This window comes from Arvicola amphibius, chromosome 5, assembly GCF_903992535.2.
Source record: "Arvicola amphibius chromosome 5, mArvAmp1.2, whole genome shotgun sequence".
NCBI lineage: Eukaryota > Metazoa > Chordata > Mammalia > Rodentia > Cricetidae > Arvicola > Arvicola amphibius.
The window spans coordinates 122,283,295-122,308,009 of NC_052051.1; positions in this window are offsets into that span (position 1 = coordinate 122,283,295).

Consider the following 24,715-nt stretch of genomic DNA (forward strand, 5'->3'; position numbering starts at 1 on the left):
AGTAGTTATTCTCCTATGCACCTTATTACCATTTTATGAATAACATCATATGTACTGAGGATGGGAGTGGTCACTGCTCCTATATAATATTATCCAAGAACTATCAACCTCTTTCCAAGAAATGCATTTTTATTCTATTCCTATTTCTCTGCCTTGCTGCCTAACTGAGATTATAAATACAATTTTTGTTCATATGAAAATATGACAAAAATAAAGAAAACATAGAAAAGTGTTGTTAGCCAAAAGGCGTGGTAGCATTAAGATACTGACATGGGTCCATAAACCATGGCAAAAGCCTTGGCCCAGCGTAATCCACTACATAAAAGAAAATGAACTCAGCAATGAAGGTAGAAAACAGATGTCTGACAGACAGAATAATCTGATAACAGCTTCCTCTGGTTTCCCTGCAGATAATCAGAACCTAAGTGGTCGAACCCATGCCATGAGGACAGAGAAGATGGCGTCAGCCAAGGATGGTGAACATGTAAGGCATAGGAGTTAACATCAGAGGTCAGAGGTCATGGCATAGTGGAGGAAGGAGGACAGAGGCGATGAGTCCTAGAGTCTCAGCATTGCTCTGTCCAGAAATCCTGGAGAGATGAAATTACACACAACACAGTCAGCAACTGAGAACCATACTCCTCCCTCAAGCCAAGGGTCCTTTTAAAGAAAGTTATCTTAACAACAACAGAATACAAGGAGAGAGACCCCTTCCAGCCTCAGGCAGAAGCTCAGCTGGCTTCAGTCCTGTGTTGGCTTTTTTGTTTGCTTGTTTGTTTGCTTGTTTGTGCTTGTTTGTTTGTTTGTTTGTTTGTTTTACAAGGAAATAAATGAAAGGGGAATGGTTTCTTCTCCATGGGAACCTGAAGTGATAGAAGCATTCTGGGAGAGCCAAATACTGCCTTACTTCCTGGGTGGCTGAGAGCCCTGTTCCTTGTCACCTTAATTCAAGGGTTCCATCTTTCCATAGACCTCTTCTGAATGTCCCCTTTGTGACATTACCATACAGGAACATCTGTGAGTCTGCTGGGAGCACTAAGTCAAAACACAAGGTGCCAAATGCTGATAAAGAAAATAAAATGCTGATAAGAGAAAAAGATCCTGGGTTTGTAAGCAGTGACCCTCTTTGAACAGGGAAGGAGACCTGCACTAGTCCTATAAATAAATAAATAAATAAATAAATAAATAAATAAATAAATAAATAAATAAGGCCAGAATCTGAGATTCCTCTTGAAGGAGGATACAACTTCAGCAATCAGAGACAGGAAGAAAAGAAAACCACTCAAAGGGTTGGAGGAAGAGAAGGTAAAAGTATGGTTAGAGAGTGGAACAGGGGAGCAATCTCCGGTAATGGTGACACAAAGCAGAAAAGTAAATAGATCTAACCAGTGGGGACTCTTAGGAAATTAAGCCAAGATAAATCTATAGGTAGACACTGAATTCGTTAATTGTGGGACTGATACCACCAGAGGCCAACCACAAAAAGGAACATTGGAGAGCAGGAAAAAGAATACAAGAGAATCATTGTGCATCCATCTCAGGCAGTAGAAGTCTGGAGAAGGAATAGAGGCATATAGAAGTGGAGCGGCAGAGAGATTAAATCTACTAGATGATAACTGTGGCAGAATGAATAGCCAGCTGTTCACCTCCGTATCCATCCTCTTTGCCGTAAGAAATTGCAGCCAGCTACACTGAAGAGGTGGGTCTAATTTTCTGCTGGATCTGGACTTAGTCAACTGAAGCAAAGGCAGTATATGCAGAGCTAAACAGGTGTGCGCCTAGGACAATAGTAAGTGGTAGGGAGGGGAGGCCCTAGTATCACACGATCAGAACGGCATCCTTTTAGATATTGGTGTAACCTTGACGGGGCAGCTCAAGTATGTTATGGGGATTTGCAAACTACATACAACCTGTGAGACAAATTTAGCTGGATGTCTATTTATGTAATTGAAGTTTTGTTGGAAAAGCCTGATTTTGTGCTACAAGAGTCAAGTAGTTACCAACAGTCACAGAGATTCTGGACCTATCTGACCCTCTACAGGAAAAGGCCGACTGAGCCCATTCTCCCCCTGTCCCAGCATCCATATGCTTTGCCCTGTGAGATCAGAGCCATCCTTCCTGATCACCTGCTGAATCTGGATCCAGCTTCTGAAGGAGGCAGAAGGCGGAAAACACTTGCCTGTTTCTGCTCAACAAGGTGATTAAAGTGTTTAGCCTATTTCCTTATAGGAGTGCCAGAAATACTTGCCACCAGAGAGATTCCTTTGCTTTAGATTTCTCTACTTTCCCCAGTTGTGTTTACATATACTAATAATATCCTTATGGCAGGAACACACTCTGTGGCTCAAGGAGAAAGTGAACAGCTTAGTCAATGAGAAAGCGAATAGCTTAGTCAACAGCACTCCCAACAGAGTCGGTCTTCTCCCTTCCTTCCCTCTGCATCTCCACTGGTTTTGGTGGCCCTTCTGGTTGGGCTGGCATTGAAGAAAACCAGCCTCACAGCAGGCATACATAAATTCAGAGAGGACTTTTTCTAGTTATTTTTTCTTGTGGGTTTCCCCCAGCTTTTAAGACAGGGTCCTCTGCATGTATCTAAAGCTGGTCCCGAGCCCTCAGTCCTCTACCTTGATATCCCAAGTGCGAGGCTTGTAAGCCTATGCCACCATGCCTGGGATTCACTCTGATTTTTCAAAGCATAAAAACACAGATAAAATTCAGTGGGGTGGGGATATGGGTTCGTGGGTAAAGTGCTTTCTGCACAAGAGTGAGGACCTGAGTTATGATCCTCAGCACCCACAAAGAGTCAGGCTTATTACACTTGTGCACACATGTGTGCATGCACATACACATATACACACATACATTCACACATATACACACACAGAAAAAAAAATCATTAATTACAAAGTAAGGAATAAAATAGATAATGATAACTACAGTTTTTGAATTACAAATGAGAAGTGGTAATGTACGTTTTTGTGTGTTTTATTAACTGGCTTATGGTTATAAAATACAAACTCCAGAATATATTTGAACTGTGTGATTTTGAACTTCACAAGTTGGAAGCCAAGGAAGCAAGGCTTCCTAGACTCATATAAATGTTGTTTGCTTTAGGTTGATAATGCGGTCATGGCAGGAATGCCCAGAATGTAAAGCCACTCTGCTCTGAGCCTTAAGAGGGACTGGGGGACTAACACCAGTAGGAAAGGCTGTGTCATGATGTGAAGTGTACAGAGTTGGAAGTCAAGCTCCAGACTGGCACCTACAGGCTATGAGAGCCACCCCAACATCCCCAACTGAAAACACCCAGAAGGTGACATCTTTCAAGGCTACCTTGAAGGCTGTTTGTAAGATGAAGAACAGGGGACATTCCCAAATAGGCATTATAGGAAATGAGTAATGTGCAAATGTTAATATATCGAGAGAGCTATTTATAAATGTGTAGGCACACACTATCAGGAATTACCCATGCCAAGAGAAGCCCAATACTGGAAGACATTTATGCATGACATTTTAATAGACAGCTTTCTTCAGCATGTTCCAGCAGAAAAAAAAAATGTCTGAAATAGTCTCAGCCCTTAATAAGCTGGATTTCTAAAGCTGGCGACGACTTCATATGCAAATCGTCAAAGACATCTGCTAGTTATTTCAACCAAGTCTATGTTGCTCACATTTCTCACTGTGCTTTCCTAGCCAGCCTGTTGACTCATGCACGCACATCAATAGGCTGACCTCCATAAGACGTAATTAGGAAATGATTCTGGCACTGTCCTGTGATTGATGTCCCCAAAGTTTCAAATTAGCCTTTAGAAATCTCCTAAGGTATTGATTGCTTTGGAATGTCACCTTACAAGAGTAAATAGATATTTGTTCATTCCAGAGCACCTGGCTGTGGAGAGAAGTAATATCATGGCAGGGTTTTGAGCTCTAGAGGCCATTCTGGGATGGGGCCATGCAGACGCACCTGGAGACGTCTCCTTTTGTCTGGAGGAGGTATGTCTCAAGTAGACACCTGAAACTGACAGCTACACCAAATTCTAAGCAGACTATAATTTTTATTTATTTTTTTTAATTTTAAAATGGTTTCTTAAATTTATTTATTTTTTTAAACATAACACGAGGAAGGTGTTAAAACTGGTGTAATAGCTCAATAGAATAAGTATTCCAGATTTTAGGAGGGATGAAGAGAAAGATATTCAGAACCCTTCACCAGAATCCCCCCAAGTTGACCATAGTGGATTAATGATGTGCTTTGTGGGTGTGGGCGAGTCTGTGAAGGCCCCAAAGCTGTTGCAGCTCCTCGACCTGATCGATTGGTCAATCGCTTGAAGAATATCACCCTGGATGATGCTAGCGCTCCTCGTCTAATGGTTCTTCGTCAGCCGAGGGGGCCAGATAACTCCATGGGATTTGGTGCAGAAAGAAAGATCCGTCAGACTATAATTTTTAAATAAAAACATACTTCTGATAAAGACCAGCTTACCTATCAGGCGCAGTTAACGATTATCAATAAAATAAGTTATATCATTTACTGCACAATGGAAGGAGCCCAAGGGTATTATGGCAAGTGAAATAAGCCAAACACAGAAAAGTATCACATGTCCTCTTTCATGTATAGAAGCTCCCCCAAAATGGTCTAAGCATAAAAGAGCCAAGCTTAGAGACTAGGAAGCATACAGAGGCAGAAGAAAAGAAAGTCACGTAATAGGCACCAAAACAGACAGCAGACCTGAATTCTGGTACTCTACAGCCTAATAGAGTGACTGTTCATAATAACCTAACTATTGAGTTAACAAAGCTAGAGGTGAGGGGCAAGGGGGGTTCTGTGATGGCTAATTGTACTTGTTAACTTGACACACCGCAGGAGAGGGAATATTAGTCAAGGAATTGCCCCCATAAGGTTGTCTGATGGTCACGTCTGTGAGGCATTTCTTCATTGTTGATTGATGTGGGAGGCCCAGCCTATGGTGGGCAATATCATTCCTGGGCAGGTCCTTACGTATACAAGAAAGATAGCTTATCCAGGGCAAACAAGCCAATAATCAGTATTCTCCCAAGGTCTCTACTTCCGTTTCTGTCTTAGGTCCTTGCCAATGTAAGCCAATAACCATTTTTCCTCCTTGAAGTTGCTTTTGCTCAGTGTTTTGACACAGAAATAGAAAGCAAACTGAGATAGCCTCTAGCATAAAGAAATGATAATAAGAAGAAAACACTAAGTCCCCTTATATTAAAATATCACATTGGCCAGGTACAGTGGTACATGCCTTTACTCCAAGCCCTTGGAAGGCAGAGGCAGGAATTCAATGCCAATCTGGTGTACATTGAGAAACTATGTCTCAAAGAAATAAATAAATATCACAATGTACCCCATAAATATATATAATTACTAAATATTAATTAAAAACAAAAATCAATAATAAGTAAATATAAAAATGTATCCAAAAGTATATATGGTTTCTTTCTCAAAACAATGCATTATACTTTACCTACCCTTCTTGTGGTTATGTGAGAAGATACCAAAGGGTGGTACTTTACAGTTTGCTCTTGGCAAACTGCAAATTATTTCTGAACAATCACAGTCACTGTCCTTGCACTTTGAGGTCACTATTAAGTCAAACAATGATTATTTGGATATAAGCACTATTATACACCTATAGTCAATCAATAGACACTCAAGATAGCTACTAGGAGATTAGCAGATAGGTATCAAAAGACCAATACAAGGATGGCTTGCTTCTCAGGATGGAAAAGCGTAGTGTGATTTCATCTTACAACTCAGATGGGGCAAAATTTAAAGCTCTTCAACTGTTCAGTTCTGGAATTTTCTGCTAATATTTTTGGATTTCAATTGACCATCTGAAATTGCAGAAAGCAAAGCCATGGACAAAAGTGAGCTGCTATAATAGGAAAACCCAGCCCATAAGGTCAACCTTATACAAGTTACCAGGCCTTATGATAGCCCTGTACAATCACTAATCAGTCATGTGACCTTAAGAAGTTCAGCACATCTGTGAATCAAGACACTTGGTTTTAAGTCCATCCTTAGACTTGAGCAATAACGGCCCTTGCCTCAGGTCCCAGTCTGGAACTCCTTGTCCAAGCCCTCCCTTCTTTCCTCTCTAAGCCATGGAGACTAGAAGGCCCAAGACATTTGCCAATCCAATCATTCTCTCAACCCAGAAGCCCTCAAATCCTCCACCTAAGTACCACATTCCTGCTCTCAGGATCTCTGGACACCTCTCCCCAGAGCCCATCCTTCCACAGGAGGTGCATAGCCCATCCTGTTGACTGTATATCTGAAGGGTGGCTAAAAGGCAAGTGTTGGAGAGAAAGGAAGTAGTTGGCATACATGGTTAAGTGAATTCACATGTGTCTCTGCAAAAGTCTTTGTAGTTCAGAACCAAGGCAGTATTCTAGTTTGCTTTCTGTTGCTGTGATAAACATCAAGATCAAAAACAACTTGAGAGAGAAAGTGTTTATTTGGCTTACAGTTCTGTAACATAGTGTACTATTGATGGACATCAGGACAGGGACAATAACCTTGAGGCAGGAATTAAAGCACAGGCGTGGATGAAGACTGCTTACTGGATTGTTCTCTCTGGCTTGCTCAATGAGCTTTCTTATACAGGCCAGGCCCACCAGCCTATGAATGATGGCGCCCATAGTCTACTAGGCCTTCCTACGTCAACTAGCAATAAGAAAATGCCCAATAGATATGGCCAGTCCAAACAAACTATTCTCTTCAGTTGAGTTTCACTCTTCCCAGCTGACTCTAGGTCTACCTCACGCTGACAACTGAAGCTAATTATGACAGGCAGCTACAAGCCACTTCTCCTACTGTCTTGTCTTGAACTCTGGAAAATCAGAAAATTTCAAGTTCAAATCTAGCCTCTTCATTGACTGTGAAAATGGTCTTGTTGGAATATCTCATATATAAATGGTAACACATTTCTACAGGTATAAACAATTAGCATGTGGGCTCCCCTGCACATTCTGCTCTAAGCTCTAGAAATGCTAGAGGTATACCTATTCAAGATCAAATATTCCTAAAGTCAAATTTATTGTAAAGAATAGAACTCTGATACTAGATGTTCCTCTGTTTAAATCTTCAATTTACTCAAATTTCTCCTCCAGAAAATTGTTCCACGTGTGTGTGTGTACATGCATGGTGTGTGTGTGTGTGTGTGTGTGTGTGTGTGTGTGTGTGAATTCATGTGACTGTGGATATACATGTTATAGCACTCCTGCAGAAGTCAGAGAACCTGCTTCCGGTATCAGTATTCATAATCTATCTTGGTTGAAACAGGGTTTTTTTGTTTTTCAGATTGCATATGCCATGTTAGCTGGCTCTCAAGACATCCATCAATGCTGTGTCTCTGCCTCCCATGCTCCTATAGAAGAAGCAGCAGGATGGCATATGCTTGACTACATAGTCAACTTTTACGTGGCTTCCAGACAATCAAATCTGGGTTCTCATGCTTGCACTGAAAGCACTTGCACCTACTGAGTCATCCCAGCCCCAAATTGCTCAGCTTTTCCAAGGATCAGTTTCTTTGTGTGTAGAAGGACAGCAGTAGTTAAGACAAGATAACACAATCTTTAGAAAAGTCTTACACCTTGAACTCCCACCAACAATGCAGGAGTGTTCCCTTTTCTCTACAACCTCTCTAGCATAAGTTGTCATCAGTGTTTTTGATCTTGGCCATTCTTACAGGTGTAAGATGGAATCTCAGAGTTGTTTTGATTTGCATTTCTCTGATGGCTAAGGATGTTGAGCATTTCCTTAAGTGTCTTTCAGCCATTTTAGATTTCTCTGTTGAGAGTTCTCTGTTTCAGTCTGTACTCCATTTTTTTATTGGATTATGTGTTCTTTTGGTGTCCAATTTCTTGAGTTCTTTGTTTATTTTAGAGACCAGCCCTCTGTGTGATGTGGGGTTGGTGAAGATCTTTTCCCATTCTGTAGGCTGTCATTTTGTCTTCTTGACCATGTCCTTTGCCTTAGAGAACTTTCTCAGTTTCAGGAGGTCCCATAACCCATTTGGATACTAGTATGGCAATTTTTCAGAAATTTGGGAAACAGCGTACCTCAAGACCCAGTAATGCCACTTTTGGGTATATTCCAAAAAAATTCTCAATCATACCACAAAGACATGTGCTCAACTATGTTCATAGCAGCATTATTTGCCATAGCCAGAAACTGAAAAGACTCTAAATGCCCCTCGACTAAAGAGTGGAGAAAGAAAATGTGGTACATTTACACAATGAAGTACTACAGAGCAGGAAAAATGACATCTTGAAATTTGTGGGCAAATGGATGAATCTGGAAAACATCCAGTTGAGTGAGGTAACCCAGACCCAGAAAGACAAATACAATATGTACTCACTCATACGTGGCTTTTAGACATAAAGCAAAGAAAAAAACAGCTTACAGTTCATAATCCCAGAGAACCTAGACAACAAAGAGGACCCTAAGAGAGACATACATGGATCTAATCTCCATGGGAAGTAGAAAAAGACAAGATCTCCTGAGTAAATTGGGAGCATGAGGATCATGGGAGAGGGTAGAAATGAAGGGGAAAGGAAGGGAGGAGAATGAAGAAAAATATATAGGTCAATAAAAACAATTTTAAAAAATAAGAAAACAAATAATATACTAAAAACAAAAAGAAGTGTCTTACACCTAGTAGGTCCTAAACATATGCTAGTTCCTACAGTAAAAGAAAATAAGTCTTTAACAGGTTTGAAGCAATCTGACAAGCAAAAGTGCTGGTATTCTTCCAAACTGAGCTGAACACGATTATACAAACCAAACTGCACGTGAGGGTTTACAGTGGCTTTAGTCACATTTGTGGGACCCTCGAACCACACATGTCCCTGCAGGGTGACCTTCATGAGGTAAGCAGGCAGATAAGTGTGACCTAGAAAGCCACGAAAAGCCCTGAAGGCAGCAACAGCATGGAACACAGCAAAGGGAGTCACTCTGAAAGTCTAAATTCTGCTTTGTTCCAGCTACTTGACATGCTGGAAAAGGTCAAACAAGGAGGTGGTAAACGGATAGTGGTTGCCACTGTGTGGGGGAAGAGAGAAGGCTGAATAGGTAGAACACAGATTTGTCTTTTCAGGGCAGTGAAAACATTGTATGTAAAACCATAATTATAGATTCTCGTCATCACATATTTTTCAATAGGGAGTACATCTCCAAAAAGTAAGCCCTAGCATGAATTGCGGTCTCAGGTAATAACACAACCATCCAGGACTTTGGTTCACTTTGGTGAAAGATGCCAATGTTGTGGTTTGCTATACAAACATGAGGGCAAAACTATAAAAGGATTCTACTTTTTCTGTGAATTTAAACTATTTTTTTAAATCAGTTCTTTTTTTCATTTTAGAGTCAAAGAAAGTAAATCTTGTCACATCTACATTGCCACCCCCCCCCCCGTCCCTCCCTCCACAACACAGAGTATCTGATGATAGGGAAATTATTTCAAAGATCAGTAATAATGAAATTATCTGAAATGAGGAACTTGGAACTCATTGACACAGAGAGAAAGTTGTTCAATATGTGAAACAGATGTTCCTTCCAGCTGTTTGCAGATAATCTCGCCAACAGTGTCAGACTTAGAGATCCAGAAATACAAAAATGCTAAAGCAGCAGAAACTTGGGGAAGAGTTTGCAGCCAGGATTTTAACCCTTAGAAGACGTGGAGGGCATACTACATAGAGAGGTTCTCATTACCTTGCGGCCTGCAGTAGCAGACTTGATGGTTTTTCTCCCCAGTAAACCTACTGATGGGTGCTTGAATGCTCTTTCAGATAACACATAGTTTCGTTTATCCAAGTCATGACTATAGAAAATGGTTAGTGAGGTGAAATGAAATTGAATTCACACCAAAACCTTAGGACCCTTCAGAAACTGAAGTGCCAAACGCCCTGTGGAGAGGAGGCAGAGCGTACACAGAGATGCCTTCTGAGGAGCTGATGCTGCCAATATGTGAGCCTCCACGTTCCTCTAGATGCTGATGTTCAAGGGAAAATACAGTTTTCCCTAGATCTACCGTTCAGGGGTTGTAAGAAATGAAATGACGAAAGCATTGTGTAAAGCCTCCAGGGGTGAGAGACTTTGCTGAGATGTGAACACTGCCATGCATATCCAGGGCATGGGCGTAGACTGGAAGACTACAGCTCCTTCTTGCCTGACTGCCTTTTGTCTTTCTTTTTCTTTCTTTTTTATTTCAGGCAAAACAAATAACATCAGAATAAAGAGAATCTAGAATAAGCAAGCAAAAGCACAACTGAACATCTCTGTTACGTGTAAAGAAGTCAGTTAAAGGATACAAAATCAACTCCAAAAAGTCAGTTGCCCTCCTATATACAAAGGATAAGGAAGCAGAGAAAGAAATCAGAGAAGCGTCACCTTTCACGATAGCCACAAATAGCATAAAATATCTTGGGGTAACTCTAACCAAGAAAGTGAAAGACCTATTTGACAAGAACTTTAAGTCTTTGAAGAAAGAAATTGAAGAGGACACCAGAAAATGGAAGGATCTCCCTTGCTCTTGGATTGGGAGGATCAACATAGTAAAAATGGCAATACTACCAAAGGCAATCTATAGATTTAATGCAATCTCCTTAAAGATCCCATCAAAATTCTTCACAGATCTTGAGAGGACAATAATCAACTTTATATGGAAGAACAAGAAGCCCAGGATAGCTAAAACAATCTTATACAATAAAGGAACTTCTGGAGGCATTACCATCCCTGACTTCAAACTCTATTACAGAGCTACAGTATTGAAAACAGCTTGGTACTGGCATAAAAATAGAGAAGTCGACCAATGGAATCGAATAGAAGACCCGGATATTAACCCACAAACCTAAATGGAAGAAAGAAAGCATCTTCAACAAATGGTGCTGGCACAACTGGATGTCAACCTGTAGAAGAATGAAAGTAGATCCATATCTATCACCATGCACAAAACTCAAGTCCAAATGGATTAAAGACCTCAATATTAATCTGAACACACTGAACCTGTTAGAGGAGAAAGTAGGAAGTACTCTACAACATTTGGGCACAGGAGACCGCTTCCTACGTATAGCCCCAGCAGCACAGACATTAAGGGCAACATTGAATAAATGGGACCTCCTGAAGCTGAGCAGCTTCTGTAAAGCAAAGGACACTGTCACTAAGACAAAAAGGCAGCCTACTGACTGGGAAAAGATCTTCACCAACCTTGCAACAGACAAAGGTCTGATCTCCAAAATATATAAGGAACTCAAGAGACTAGACTTTAAAATGCTAATTAACCCAATTAAAAAATGGGGCACTGAACTGAACAGAGAATTCTCAACAGAAGAAGTTCATATGGCCAAAAGACACTTAAGGGCATGCTCAACCTCCTTAGCAATCAGGGAAATGCAAATCAAAACAATGTTGAGATACCATCTTACACCTGTCAGATTGGCTAAAATCAAAACCACCAATGATAGCCTTTGCTGGAGAGGTTGTGGAGTAAGGGGTACACTCATCCATTGCTGGTGGGAATGCAAACTTGTGCAACCGCTTTGGAAAGCAGTGTGGAGGTTTCTCAGGAAATTTGGGATCAACCTACCCCAGGACCCAGCAATTCCACTGTTGGGAATTTACCCAAGAGATGCCCAATCATATTACAAAAGCATTTGTTCAACTATGTTTATAGCAGCATTATTTATAATAGCCAGAACCTGGAAACAACCTAGATGCCCTTCAGTGGAAGAATGGATGAAGAAAGTGTAGAATATATACATATTAGAGTACTACTCGGCGGTAAAAAACAATGACATCTTGAATTTTGCATGCAAATGGATGGAAATAGAAAACACCATCCTGAGTGAGGTAACCCAGGCCCAAAAAGATGAACATGGGATTTATTCACTCATAATTGGTTTCTAGCCATAAATAAAGGACATCGAGCCTATAATTCGTAAAAAAAAAATCCTAGAGAAGCTAAATAAGAAGGTGAATCCAAAGAAAAACATATAGTTATCCTCCTGGATATTGGAAGTAGACAAGATTGCTGGACAAAAAATGGGAACTTGGGGGTGTGGTGGGATGGGGGTTGGGGGGATGGGGAGAGAAAAGTGTGAAGTGGAGGATGGGAAGAGCTTGGGGGAATCGGATGGTTGGGATATAGGAAGGGTGGATATGGGAACAAGGAATTATATATCTTAATTAAGGGAGCCATTCTAGGGTTGGCAGAGACTTGACTCTAGAGGGGTTCCCAGGTGTCCAGGAAGATGCCCCAGCTAGTTCCTTGGGCAGCTGAGGAGAGGGTGCCAGAAATGTCCAGATCCTATTGTCATACTCATGAATATCTTGCATATCACCATAGAACCTTCACCTGGCGTTGGATGGAGAAAATGACAGAGCCCCACATAGGAGCACCGGACTGAGCTCCCAAGGTCCTGATGAGGAGCAAAAGGAGGGAGATCATGAGCAAGGAAGTCAGGACCGTGACGGGTGCGTTCACCCATTGAGATGGTGGGACAGATCTAACGGGAGACCACCAAGTCCAGTTGGAATGGGACTGATGGAACAGGGGACCAAACCGGACTCTCTGAATGTGGCTGACGGTGGAGGAGGACTAAGAAACCAAGTACAATGGTGATGAGCTTGAACTCTACAGCATGGACGGGCTCACTGTGAGCCTTGTCAGTTTGGTTGCTCACCTTCCTGGACTTAGGGGGAATTGGGAGGACCTTGGACTTAACATAGTGAAGGGAACCCTGATGGCTCTTTGGCTTGGAAAGGGAGGGAGTGGGGGTATGGGTGAAAGGGAGGGGAGGGAAGGGGGAGGAGGAGGTGAGGAGATGGAAATTTTTAATAAAAAAATGAGAAAAAAATCAGTTTATTAGGGAAAAAAAGAAGTCAGTTAAAGCACAACTGAACATGTCTGGTACAAGTAACGATGTCAGTTAAAGCAATACAAAACTTCAAGACAGCCCAGGAAATCCACTTACTATGATTGGTAAAACTTTAGCCACTGCCTATATTTTGGCTCCACAGGTGGAATACAACACTGAAAATTTGGAAGGGGTTCAGAAAAAAATAAATCAAAAGCATGCTCCCAAGAGGGAAATATGAAAGAAATGAGGTTTATTTAACCTAGAAAAGAAGTGGCTCAGGGGAAACTTCGAGGTTTTCTTTAAGTAGGGAAAGGACTAACCTAAGAGTGACAGCAACAAGATTATTTCTACTGACAACAGTTTAGCAGATGATACTATAGCAGAAAACAATTAGTTTGACATCAGGAGACTTAGAAAGGCTTGTGATCCCCTGAAAACTACGAAATAACAGGAGCGGTTTTTAATAGCAGGCATTTAAAGGGAACACTTCTCTAAGCAATGTCTTACAGGGTGGGGGAAGATCCTGAAATGGACTTCCACAAGTCTCCCAAAGCACAGATATTCTTGAGGCAAAAATGTAGGACTGCCTCAGACATGTCATCAACCTTGGAGTCACCATCCTTCACAGAAATCATGTGATACAATGAATAGCACCAGTTAGGCAAAGCATTTCAAAGAAACCATCACACACCATGGTGGCTTCTTAGGCACATCCTAAAAGGATGCTTAGACAAGATTTTAAGAATCCAGCAGAGAGATTACAATCAAATTAAACATCAATTTTGATCCCTACAGTTTTTTATGAAGTGATTCTTGGTATGCATTTTTTTTCTTCCTTTCTTTCTTTCTCTTTTTTTTCTTTTTTGTCTTAAGTCAAATTCTCTCTGCAGCCCTACTCTTGGCTGAAACAACATCTCAGCTAAAATCTGCCCTTGGTGACCTCACAAGGTGACATCAGGAACTATTTGCAGTGACTCCTTTAAGTCACTTTAACATCTGTGGTACATTTTATGTACACTATACATATGTATACATATGGAAATCCATCATGTATCAAATAGTGAAGTCATCTTGATCAAAGCTCAAGCATAGCTGGTACAGGGTTCAGTCGGTGGCTGCATCTAGAGACCTAAAGCTAAGTGTCCCTTCCTGGATGTCAGACCCACTGACTCCTAATGGTGTTCTTTCCTGGATTATCTCAGGATCTGTTTACTTTCTCCTTTAATGTTTGCACAGAAGGGTATGGTTTCCACAGATTACTTATGTACTTCTTACATACAAATATACACTGTGATGTCTGGTCCATGACAGCCAGCGAACATAATTTTGCATTTGATACTCTCCCTGGGGGCAACACAAAACCTTGCCAGGTATCTCACTTACAAGGTCCTTTCCAGCCATATCATTGTCTTTGTCTTTACTCTTGAAGGTCCATGCAAAATAAACACTTGGGACATTTCAAACCTAAAAATCATTTTGTAACATGGTCCAGGAGTCAGGCAAGCCTTAACCACAAACTCTCCTGCACTTGTCTCTGACAGAAATCTAAATGTCACATCAGTGATTCTCAGAGTCTAATCCCCTCAGTAGGAGGTGCAGGAATGGCAGAAAGAAAGTCTTCAGAAGAGTAAATTGTGTACTCTACCTCAAACCCTTTGAATTAGAACCTCAGTAGGAGGAGCCAGGAATCTACATTTAAATCAACCCCTGTACCCACTCTCCCCTCACTTTCTCCTGTCTACAACCAGGACTGGGATGGTCTCTAAGGCTGGAGAGTCACTGAATCAGATTTGAATAGCAAGTCAATGGCTCATCCTGTAACAGGAATCCAAATACTGTGAACTCGGAATGGTGATACCCAGATCCGTATACCTAGAGGGCAAGTGCAATAATGGAGGGCAGGGCACCACTGCTAACTGCTGTGTGAGGAAAGAATGGGCATCTTCTCCTTGGAGGATTCTAGATTTAAAGAGAAGCAATGTAGCATTCTGGAAGGGAGATGCACAATCCCTCTAATGGAGCATCTCATGGACTCCATTCCATGGGGAAGGATGAATGAGGGCTCTCCTTCCCAAAGAGCAGGTTTTAAAGTGCAGGGGTAGTTAACAATGCTGATGTGAAACCGGATATTTAAAAAGAAGGCAGGGGAGCAGGGCAGCTCCAGGAAACACCAACCTGCAACTCTATTTTGGTTTTGCTATAGTTTGGATGTGAGTTAACCCCAAATATTACACATGCTCGAAATTTGGCCCCTAGTCTGGTAAAATCAGAGAAGTAGTGGGGCCTTTAAGAGGTGAAACTTAGTGGGAGGTTGACAGCCTTACAGTGGAATTGGAACCCCAGTTATTTCTCAAGAAAGTGCTGCTTATTTAAAGCAAGGCCAGTCCATAAGCTCAGCCTTTCTGTACCCTCTTCTGCTTCTCTATCCTGTTATAACTCAAACAAAGGGGCTCTCCTCAGAATGTGACAGGATAGGGTCACCTCATCACAACCTTTCCACATCAGGTCTTTGGTTAGAGCCACAGAAATAAGACTGACATGGTTTTGTTGTGTTTGTTCCCTACTATGAACACCAAGAAACACATTTCCCTCCTAAACTTACAGGAGCTATCAAAGGGGAACGTAGAGTAGTAACATGCAAGGAAAAAGCCTTTCTTGGGTCCCTCTTACCTCACACCTGTCACACATGGGCTCAAGGCTCAAACGATACCATGATGATGCCAGACCTACTTAAAATGGAACAGGTCTAGGCTGATATATGTGACCCATTTTCTTGCTTAAATACTCCTGGTTTTCTTCTACTACATTGTTTCCAGGGAGTTATGAAAAGAAGCAGAGAGGTGGGGTACAATGAGGATAGTAAATAACAGAGCACAAAACATGGACCCACTCTTGTTAAGACATTTGAGCTGAGTTAAACAAACAAAAAAAAAAAAAAACATGATCTCCAAAAAGTGCAACAGTCTGATAAACCACTTTGGAATGCTCTGGTTGCCTTTCATTTTACAAGTGTATAAATTTCTAATCTTTTGTGTTTAGAGGAGGAAAATGTCCACAGAATTTTGTTGCCTCTTCTCTACTTTCCCTTAACCTTTCAAAGATGTCTGGTCTGTTTTAACCTAAGATCACCAAATGTCCATTCAAGCTGAATCAGCACAAAACATTTGCTTGTTATTTTCCAAATTTCTGCACATAAAGTTTGAATCCAGGACGTTATGCATGCCCAGTATGAGAGCTATCACTAAGTTACGCTTCCAACATTTCTCCTCAACAGTACTTCAGTCTATCTGACCCCTCAGAAATCCTTCCCAAAACAGTTTGGTCCTGTGCTTAGAAGACCAGTTGTCTGTATAATTTGTCCAACACTTAGTCATGTTCTTGCACTAACATCCCTTCTCTCGACAGTTCCCCCATAGTCGATATATCATTCAGATACAGACTCTAGGCGCTCCAACTGCATCACCATGTTGGTAGCTATCTAAAGGAACTGTAAACTTTACCTATGTGGATGAATTCCAAACACTATGAGAGAATATTCATTTTATGACCGCTTGTAATTTAACCTCTGGTTGTCTGAACTTTTGGCTGAGCTCCAGTTCACACTGTGCTAGGCACCACAGACACAAACCGAGACAGTGTGTCTCTACATTAACACCCTGTTGCGTACCCTAGATGTGGTCTATCCAAATTCAGTTTGCTGCAAAAAAAAATGTGAAAGTAATATTCATGGTCATAGAAAATAATCACCGGTGCCTGTGAACTGTTAGGAAATGGCTACTTGGCTGGGAGGAGAAGACTAGAGAAAGGCAATTAGATTCCTAATGGAAAAGAAAAGAACCAGTGCCTGGGGTATCAGAGCCTGACATAGCCCGGGTCGAGCTTCATCTATATCCCAAGGACCTCAACAGCCTCTTCCCTCTTAAAGATTCAGCCCTGTGCTTCAGAGGAAACATGCTTGGGTTATTATGATAGCCTGTTCTCAGCTCCTCCTCTGCTTTCTATTTCTAGCTTATAATTGGCTCCAACTGCAGCTGCAGCACTAAAGGCTAGTCCACTTCCCAGGCTGCTCAGATGATGCTCATTTTCTAATAGATATCGTTTCCTTTGACTTTATGAAATGGGCTTAGGATCTTAATGTGTATACCCCAAGAGTGTCTATAATTGCACCAAATGTGTTCATATGGCTCTCCCCCTATTCTACCAGGCCTGTCCTGATTCCTGTGCAAGACCTGCAGCTGGCTTGAGTGCTCAATCCAGTTGTGCATCTGGTTCTGGAGGTAGAACTATGTCTTGTGCTTCTTTTATCAATTTCATTTTAATATTGCCCTAGTTTGCTTTCTGTTGCTGTGCTGAACACCATGACCAAAAGCAATCTGGAGAAGGAAAAAGTTTATTTTGCCTTACACTTTATGGTCCATCCCTGAGGGAAGCCGGGCAGGAACCTGAGTCAGGAACTGAAGTAGAGGATATGAAGGAATAGTGACTCTTGACCTTCTCTCCACGGTTTGTTCAGCTTGTTTTCTTATCCTCCCAGGACCATCTACCCACTGCGGACCTTGAGTTTCACATTAATCATTAATCTAGAAAACATTCTACAGACTTGACTATCGGCAGTGAGATAGAGGTAATCCTTCAGTTAAGATTCTCTTTTCCCAAATGATTCTAGCTTGTGTCAAGTTGACAAAAAAAAATAGTCAAAGAAGATGTGTCATAAAAGACTCTAAATAAGATATTCAGGGAGCAGACAGAATATGGACTTTGGAGGTTAACCCAGTTTAACCCCAGCTGTTAAATCCACTCATTCAATTATTTTATATTTAGTTAGTAATTACTGAATATCTGCCCTATGACAGAAAGTTACCTGGGCACTGAGCTTGCAATGATGAACAATACACTCCCTGCTTGCCTCTGTGAAATATAGAGCATAGCAGGGTGTGTGCCCTGGTGGTGGGATTCAAGGAAGCTCTCAGAACACAGAGAGGATCCCCACATAGCCTGAGAGAGGAGATGCCGGCAGATGTACAACCCAGGATGCTGATGAAATGAAAATGGGGAAATGAACAGCCATATTAGGATAGAAGAATGTTCCAAGCAGGGAGGTTAGGAAGAGAAAAATCCAAGGAGAAGAACTCACAGCAGAGGGTGGAACTGGAAGAAGTCTGATGTGTAAGGGGTAAGAAAGAGCAGGAAACAACATAGAAACAAAGGCTTATCCATTGTCCCAATGTGTCGAGAAGGAATGGCAGGAGCATCTGTGAAACAGTGTGCAGAAGGAGAACAACAAAACTAGAGTTTCGTATTTACAAAGCTCAGTGTCAAGGGTGTGGAGAGAAGAAATTGGAAGGAAAAGGAAAGTGAGGGAAAGTAGTTGGCTGGGAGGCTATTGCTATAATCCAGGTCACAAATGGTAAAAACACAAACTAAGGCTTTGGCAGAGGAGAGAGCACATGAGAGACAGAGAGTTAGGAAGCAGAACCAACAGAACCTAGAAACAGCTGGAATATTAGGGGGTAACAAAGAATAAGGGAAGAATGACCTCCAGGTTGCTGATTCATGCCATTCCAAGGAGGAGGGCTCTTGGAGGAGATGCAAATTTGGGGGATGATGATGATGGAACTTTAGAAGGATTAAATTTAAGATACCAATGACCAGGGGACTAACTTCTCCGGAACTCAGATATTTCAGTTTAAAAAAATCTTTGGCTTGCGAGAGACAAGCAAAGGCATGCAGCAGGCAGAATAGCTCGGAGAAAGTATACAGAGAAAATGAGGGAATGCAAGGAGTAACAAATCTACTAGTCTACAAGTTAGATGATGTATGGACACAACCAGCCATCACGTCCCTTCCCAACAAAGGGCACTGGGGCTATGCTGGGAATAGTGGGCATCATCATTAATGCTACCATTGATAATAAAAGTATAGATGCATTTTCATAAATATATATGCATATTCAGGTAGGTGTCTAACTTTTCAGACAAGATCAGGCATGCTCTGGGTGGTAAAACCATAGACTGTGACTATTTTTTTTTTTATAAAACCTCTCAACACAGCCAGATAAGATCTGGACCTCTGTAGTGGAGTTGATAGCTACCAGAATAAAGACTTCTCAGCAAAACCACACACCTGAAAAAAAAAAGCTGGCAAGACCATGAGATGTCAGCATAAAACACATATTTAATGTATAAATCACTATTTCATTGATCCTGTTCTATGTGTGGCCCATTTATAGAAACAGCAGGTGAACATACAATACTGAGAATAAGATTTGGAAAAGAAAAAAAGTAACAAATATTAGCCACCTCTGGAGTGTCTTGGAGTGGCAGGGGAACTGTGTATCTCTGTGGCTGTGGGAGAGTAGAAAGTCCTTGTTTAGAGAAAGGCACAGGGCGTAGGGAAGTGAAGAGTGCATGGCAGAGCTGGATACACATGGCCAACTCAAAGATCCTGCTGCTTCGGCCCTTCATAGGCAAGTCACATAAGAAGTCCATTGTACAGCAGCTCTTACTGCCGTCCACCCACATCAGCTCTCTTTCTCTGAAGGAACTTATTGCTATTGTCCTCCTACCAGATGCAGACTCCGGGCTCGGTTCCTCCCTCATCACGAACCCACCCTGGGCCATGCATGCTGTGCCAGCACTCCAGCCTCCCGATCATGGTGGGCCCTCTAAAGGTGAACTTCCCCACAAAACCCCCCTGCTCTGTGACTTCAGTGGCTCCCCACTACTGCAGGGAAAAAAATCCATCCCCACAGACTTCTGCTTGCTCCCCATTAACCCACCAACATCCCCATATTTCAAAGATCATGAGACCTCCAGGCATTTCTTGAAACCTCTGGGGGTTTCTTTTCCACGCCTCGGAGACACCTATCCCAGAACCTGCCTGATCACCATCCTTTTGTGACGCCACAGGTAGAAAGGGTCTTTCACTAGAGAGTACCCACACTGTGCCCTGCACACAGGTAGCACCCTCATATCCTACCACAGTTACATGCTCAAACGTGTATCTCCTCCTAATGAAGCCACCATCTGAAAGGAGAGTCACTTCTTACCCTTGTGTCCACCATACTTAACAAGGACTTGGCATGTTGTTCAGTATGTGGGTGCTTCCATTGATACCTTATTTATCATTCTTGTACTAGTATTTACTCTTTTTAACAATGGGACTTTTATTTGATACTCGATTCAGTAGTTTCTTATGAATAGAGTTTGGATAAAGAAGTTACATAGAACTGTCACTTCTTGGTGCAATGATAAATAATGATTCTAAAGCTTAAAAGACACATAAATTTCTAAAACTATCCCTTTAAATAACATAACCACATAAAAACAAATAATGAGAACCCATCTAACTGTACTGATGTCTCTAACTTTAGCAAAATTGCAATTCACTGTGTCCAGGGACACTTAAGGGAGTTCTTTCAGACTGAACAAAACAATAAATAGATTAATTTGGAGTGTGGCTTTTTTTTCTCTTTGGTTTTTCTGAGACATGGCTTCGCATAGCCTAAGCTGACTTTGAGCTCCTTATATAGTTGAAGCCAGTCTTGAACTCCTGACCCTCCTACCTCCAACCCCCAAACTGGATCACAGGTATATACCACCACTCCCAGCTCTGAACTGCTGTGTTATGAAGAAAGCTATAAAAATCTACAGAGAGATAGAAAAGACTATGTAAAAATAAAATGGGTAATAGTATAAACTAGCAATTTACAAAGGACGCAGAGCTGCCACCGAAATGCGTAGGGAGGCAGTCTATGTCAGCAAGACACCTACTCTAAACAATACTGTTCTTAATCCAGCAGGGATTGAAGAGGTGCATCTGGGTTTGGATGAAATAATCCAAAAATTATAGAAATAATCTCATACTGTCAGTAGCAGTGTAAATTCACATTGTACCTATGGAGGGAAATTTAATTATATTCTTCATTAGTAAATATCCTTTAGCTCTCATTCCTACAATTCACAATCCCAGAGAATCTAGACCACCAAGAAGACCCTAAGAGAGAAATACATGGATCTAACCTCCATAGGAAGTAGAAAAAGACAAGATCTCTTGAGTAAATTGGGAGTATGGGGATCATGGGAGAGGGTAGAAAGAGATGGAGGAGGAAGAGAAGGGAGCAGATAAAAATATACAGCTCAGTAAAAACAATTTTTAAAAAATAGCAAAAACGTTTGGCATAATCATGTATTCATCACATGGTACTAAATGATTTTGATCCATCTAGGCAATATCACTCCATTAAATGTATCCATTTAAAAGAATGAAATGAGAGCCCCAACTCCAGCAGAAATTCCCTGGAAACCCTCGACCACTGCATACAGGGAAGCAGGTAGGCTAATTGCAGATCTTCACCTCTTCCTCCTCTACTTCATATCCAATCCCCCAGTCTTATCCCCAGCTCTGTAACGGACCACCAGCTGCAGGCTCTCCTTCCTTTCTGCCCCCATCTAATAAAGTAGAGGTTTCCTAAATTATACAAATAGAAGGTAAGTTAAATGAAATCGCCAAAAACCGGGAGACGGAGCCCCAGCTGAACACCTTTTGTCACCAAATGAAGCTTCCCGTCCTTAAATTGGGTTTCCTTTAATTGGCCTAAGAGGGTCTCATGGGAATCCCCAAACAACCCAGCTACAGATTGTTCTCCATAAAAAGGCTTCATTTTTTAAGACAACAGCTACACAATTCATTGAGCATAAAGAAGCTGAGACTTCATCGTATATACGAGTTAGCATCTGTGGTATTGGGGGATATTCTGCATGCTAATAAAGGAGAAATGTAAACACCAACTCATCCACAAACCCTTGGATCTATAATGGCATCCTGCCTATAAGTTATACTAGGACAATGGTGGCTCAAAACTTGTGAGAGGAACTAACCCATGTCTGATTTGTCCACTCCATGAGATGAAACCCATACCTGACACTGTTTGGCTGACCAAGAACCTGAGAACAGATAGCCCAAAAACCTAGGGTAAACTAAAATACTATGGGTCTTTTTTTAAAAAAAAGTAGTAATAAAATGACTCCTATACTCATAGATCAGAACACCTTCCCCTGTTGCCGACAGAAACAAATAGAGAGACCCACAGCCAGACATTACACAGAGAATGAGAGACCTTGAACACTCAGCTCTCAATGGAATGTCTCCATCAAATTCCTTCCCTCGGGGCTCAGGGAATCCTGTGGAAAAGAAGACAGAAAGGGTGTCCTTTGTATATATGTCTTATATCTTCAAGTTCAGTGTTTTGATGGGGTTCCTGAGTGTGCTAATGAGGTGATCTCTGTCGCTATCTGTTTCTTGGGCCTCTTCTTGGGCTCTTTTCCTTCTGCTTATTTGTTCTGTCCTAGTCCAATATATTAGTTTTTGTTTTACATTATAATTATATTTTATTTTGTTTTATTGTTATCCCTTAGAAGCCTTTTTATTATCTAATGAGAGATAGAAAGTGGGTTGATTTGGATGGGAGGGGAGATAGGGAGGAACTGGAAGGAGTAGAATCAGGATTAGTATGTGATGGGGGGAAAGCTATTTTCAATAAGAGGGGAAAAAGAGAAAGGGAAGAGTGTCTTGAAGACTGTCAAGATAGCCTAGAAGGTGAAAGCGCTTGCCATGCAAGGCTCGTAACTTAATTCAAACTCCATAACTCACACGGAAGAAGACAACTGACTCCACAAGCTGTCTTCTGACCTTCACACAAAACACACACACACTCCATAAACATGTCTAAAAATAAGGCAATGAATGTCTTCTGAGATAGATACAAGCTCAATATAGTATATGTGAAAGAGAAAATTATAGAGTAATTGTACAAAATAAGATAAGTGAAATAATAATAAATCTTATAAAAAATGTTAGCTCCTTCAGGTGTTGAGATACTATTTGTGACATTAATAACTATTTTCTTGAAATCAATTTTCAAATGAACCTCAACTGAAAAGTACTTATAATAATTGAGTCTTGAGTTGAATGTGAATGTTTCCTTGATATACTAAATTAAAAAAAAACAAATGCAGACTGTTAAAATAAAATATGGGGTTTAGGGGTATAGCTCAATGGCTTAGTACATACTTAGCAAGAAGGAAAGCTGGGTTCAGTCCCCACCCCTGAAAACATAAATGAAATATTCACCTCCCCATAAATCCACCTCTCCTCTGTCACACTAATACTCTCGAACTAAGTCTGAGAACCAGCAAGAGTGTGGATGGAGAAATGTCAGTGTTGTAGCTCCTTCGGCACACGGGGAACTACTGAGACCTCTGCTGTGCACAGGATGCGTGGGATAATGTGAAGGACTCCTCCATCACGGGTGTCTGGGGCATTTGAATGTGTATAATGAGCACACAGCGCCTTTGTGCTCAAGAAGTAATATGTGTTTATTCTGAGGTTTTCCTGGCTTGGGTTATCTGTCAGAGAAACAAATACACTAGCTAGACCTAAGAGGACGTGCAGGAACTGCCAATTAGTCACCTTTGAAACGAGGCCCAAGCTGTGCCCTGGCCGCGGATGATGGCTGTCGACTAAGTGTCAAGCAGGACCACTATGTGATGCTGAGTGATGGGTCTCCATGCATGGCCAGCTTGATAATGAAGTCACTGCCACATGGCCATCCTCACCAAGGGCACTGATTACAATCCCAGACTCAGATCTCTCGGGAGAAAATCAACACCCACTGCAAATGAGGACAATCTGCCACAGAAGGCATTTACTGCTGCCTCTGGAAGAACATGAGAACGAGGCCGGAATCAGAGGCTTCGGCAACTTATAGGTGGGAGAACAGCCCAGGAGAGCAAGAAGAATGGAAGGGATGGTGGCCTGCGCAGCACCTGGCCTGGCTGCACACTTTGATTCTTCCACAGAAACATCAACAGTTGGCATCATACACACATGCATATTGTTTGCCCTCTCCACACAGAGAACCTGGCTCTGTTCACCGTACTGCTCACCTGAAAGACCAAGTTAGACAACACCAGCAACGGGTGGAGGAGGAACGCTATGACAGATCGTTCATCAAACTCCACCTGCTACCTCCGAGAAGTGTTGTTCTACAGTGCAGACCCCAAGATATTGTCATCACATAAAAGTAGCATTTTAAAAAGATTTTAAGTGTGTGGGTGAGTGACTGTGTGGGTTTGTGCACATGAGTGTGGGATTGCACACATGAGTGCAGGGTTGTGCACATGAGTGCGGGGTTGTGTACATGAGTGAAGGGTTGTGCACATGAGTGCAGGATTGTGCACACATGAGTGAAGGGTTGTGCACACATGAGTGAAGGGTTGTGCACATGAGTGAAGGATTGTGCACATGAGCGCAGGATTGTGCACATATGAGTGAAGGGTTGTGCACATGAGTGAAGGATTGTGCACATGAGTGCAGGGTTGTGCACATGAGTGCAGGGTTGTGCACATGAGTGAAGGTTTGTGCACATGAGTGAAGGGTTGTGCACATGAGTGAAGGGTTGTGCACATGAGTTAAGTGTTGTGCACATGAGTGAAGGGTTGTGCACGTGAGTGAAGGGTTGTGCACATGAGTGCAGGATTGTGCACATATGAGTGAAGTGTTGTGCACATGAGTGAAGGGTTGTGCACATGAGTGAAGAGTTGTGCACATGAGTGAAGGGTTGTGCACATGAGTGCAGGATTGTGCACATATGAGTGAAGTATTGTGCACATGAGTGAAGGGTTGTGCACATGAGTGCAGGGTTGTGCACATGAGTGAAGGGTTGTGCACATGAGTGCAGGGTTGTGCACATGAGTGAAGGGTTGTGCACATGAGTGCAGGGTTGTGCACATGAGTGCAGGGTTGTGCACATGAGTGAAGGGTTGTGCACATG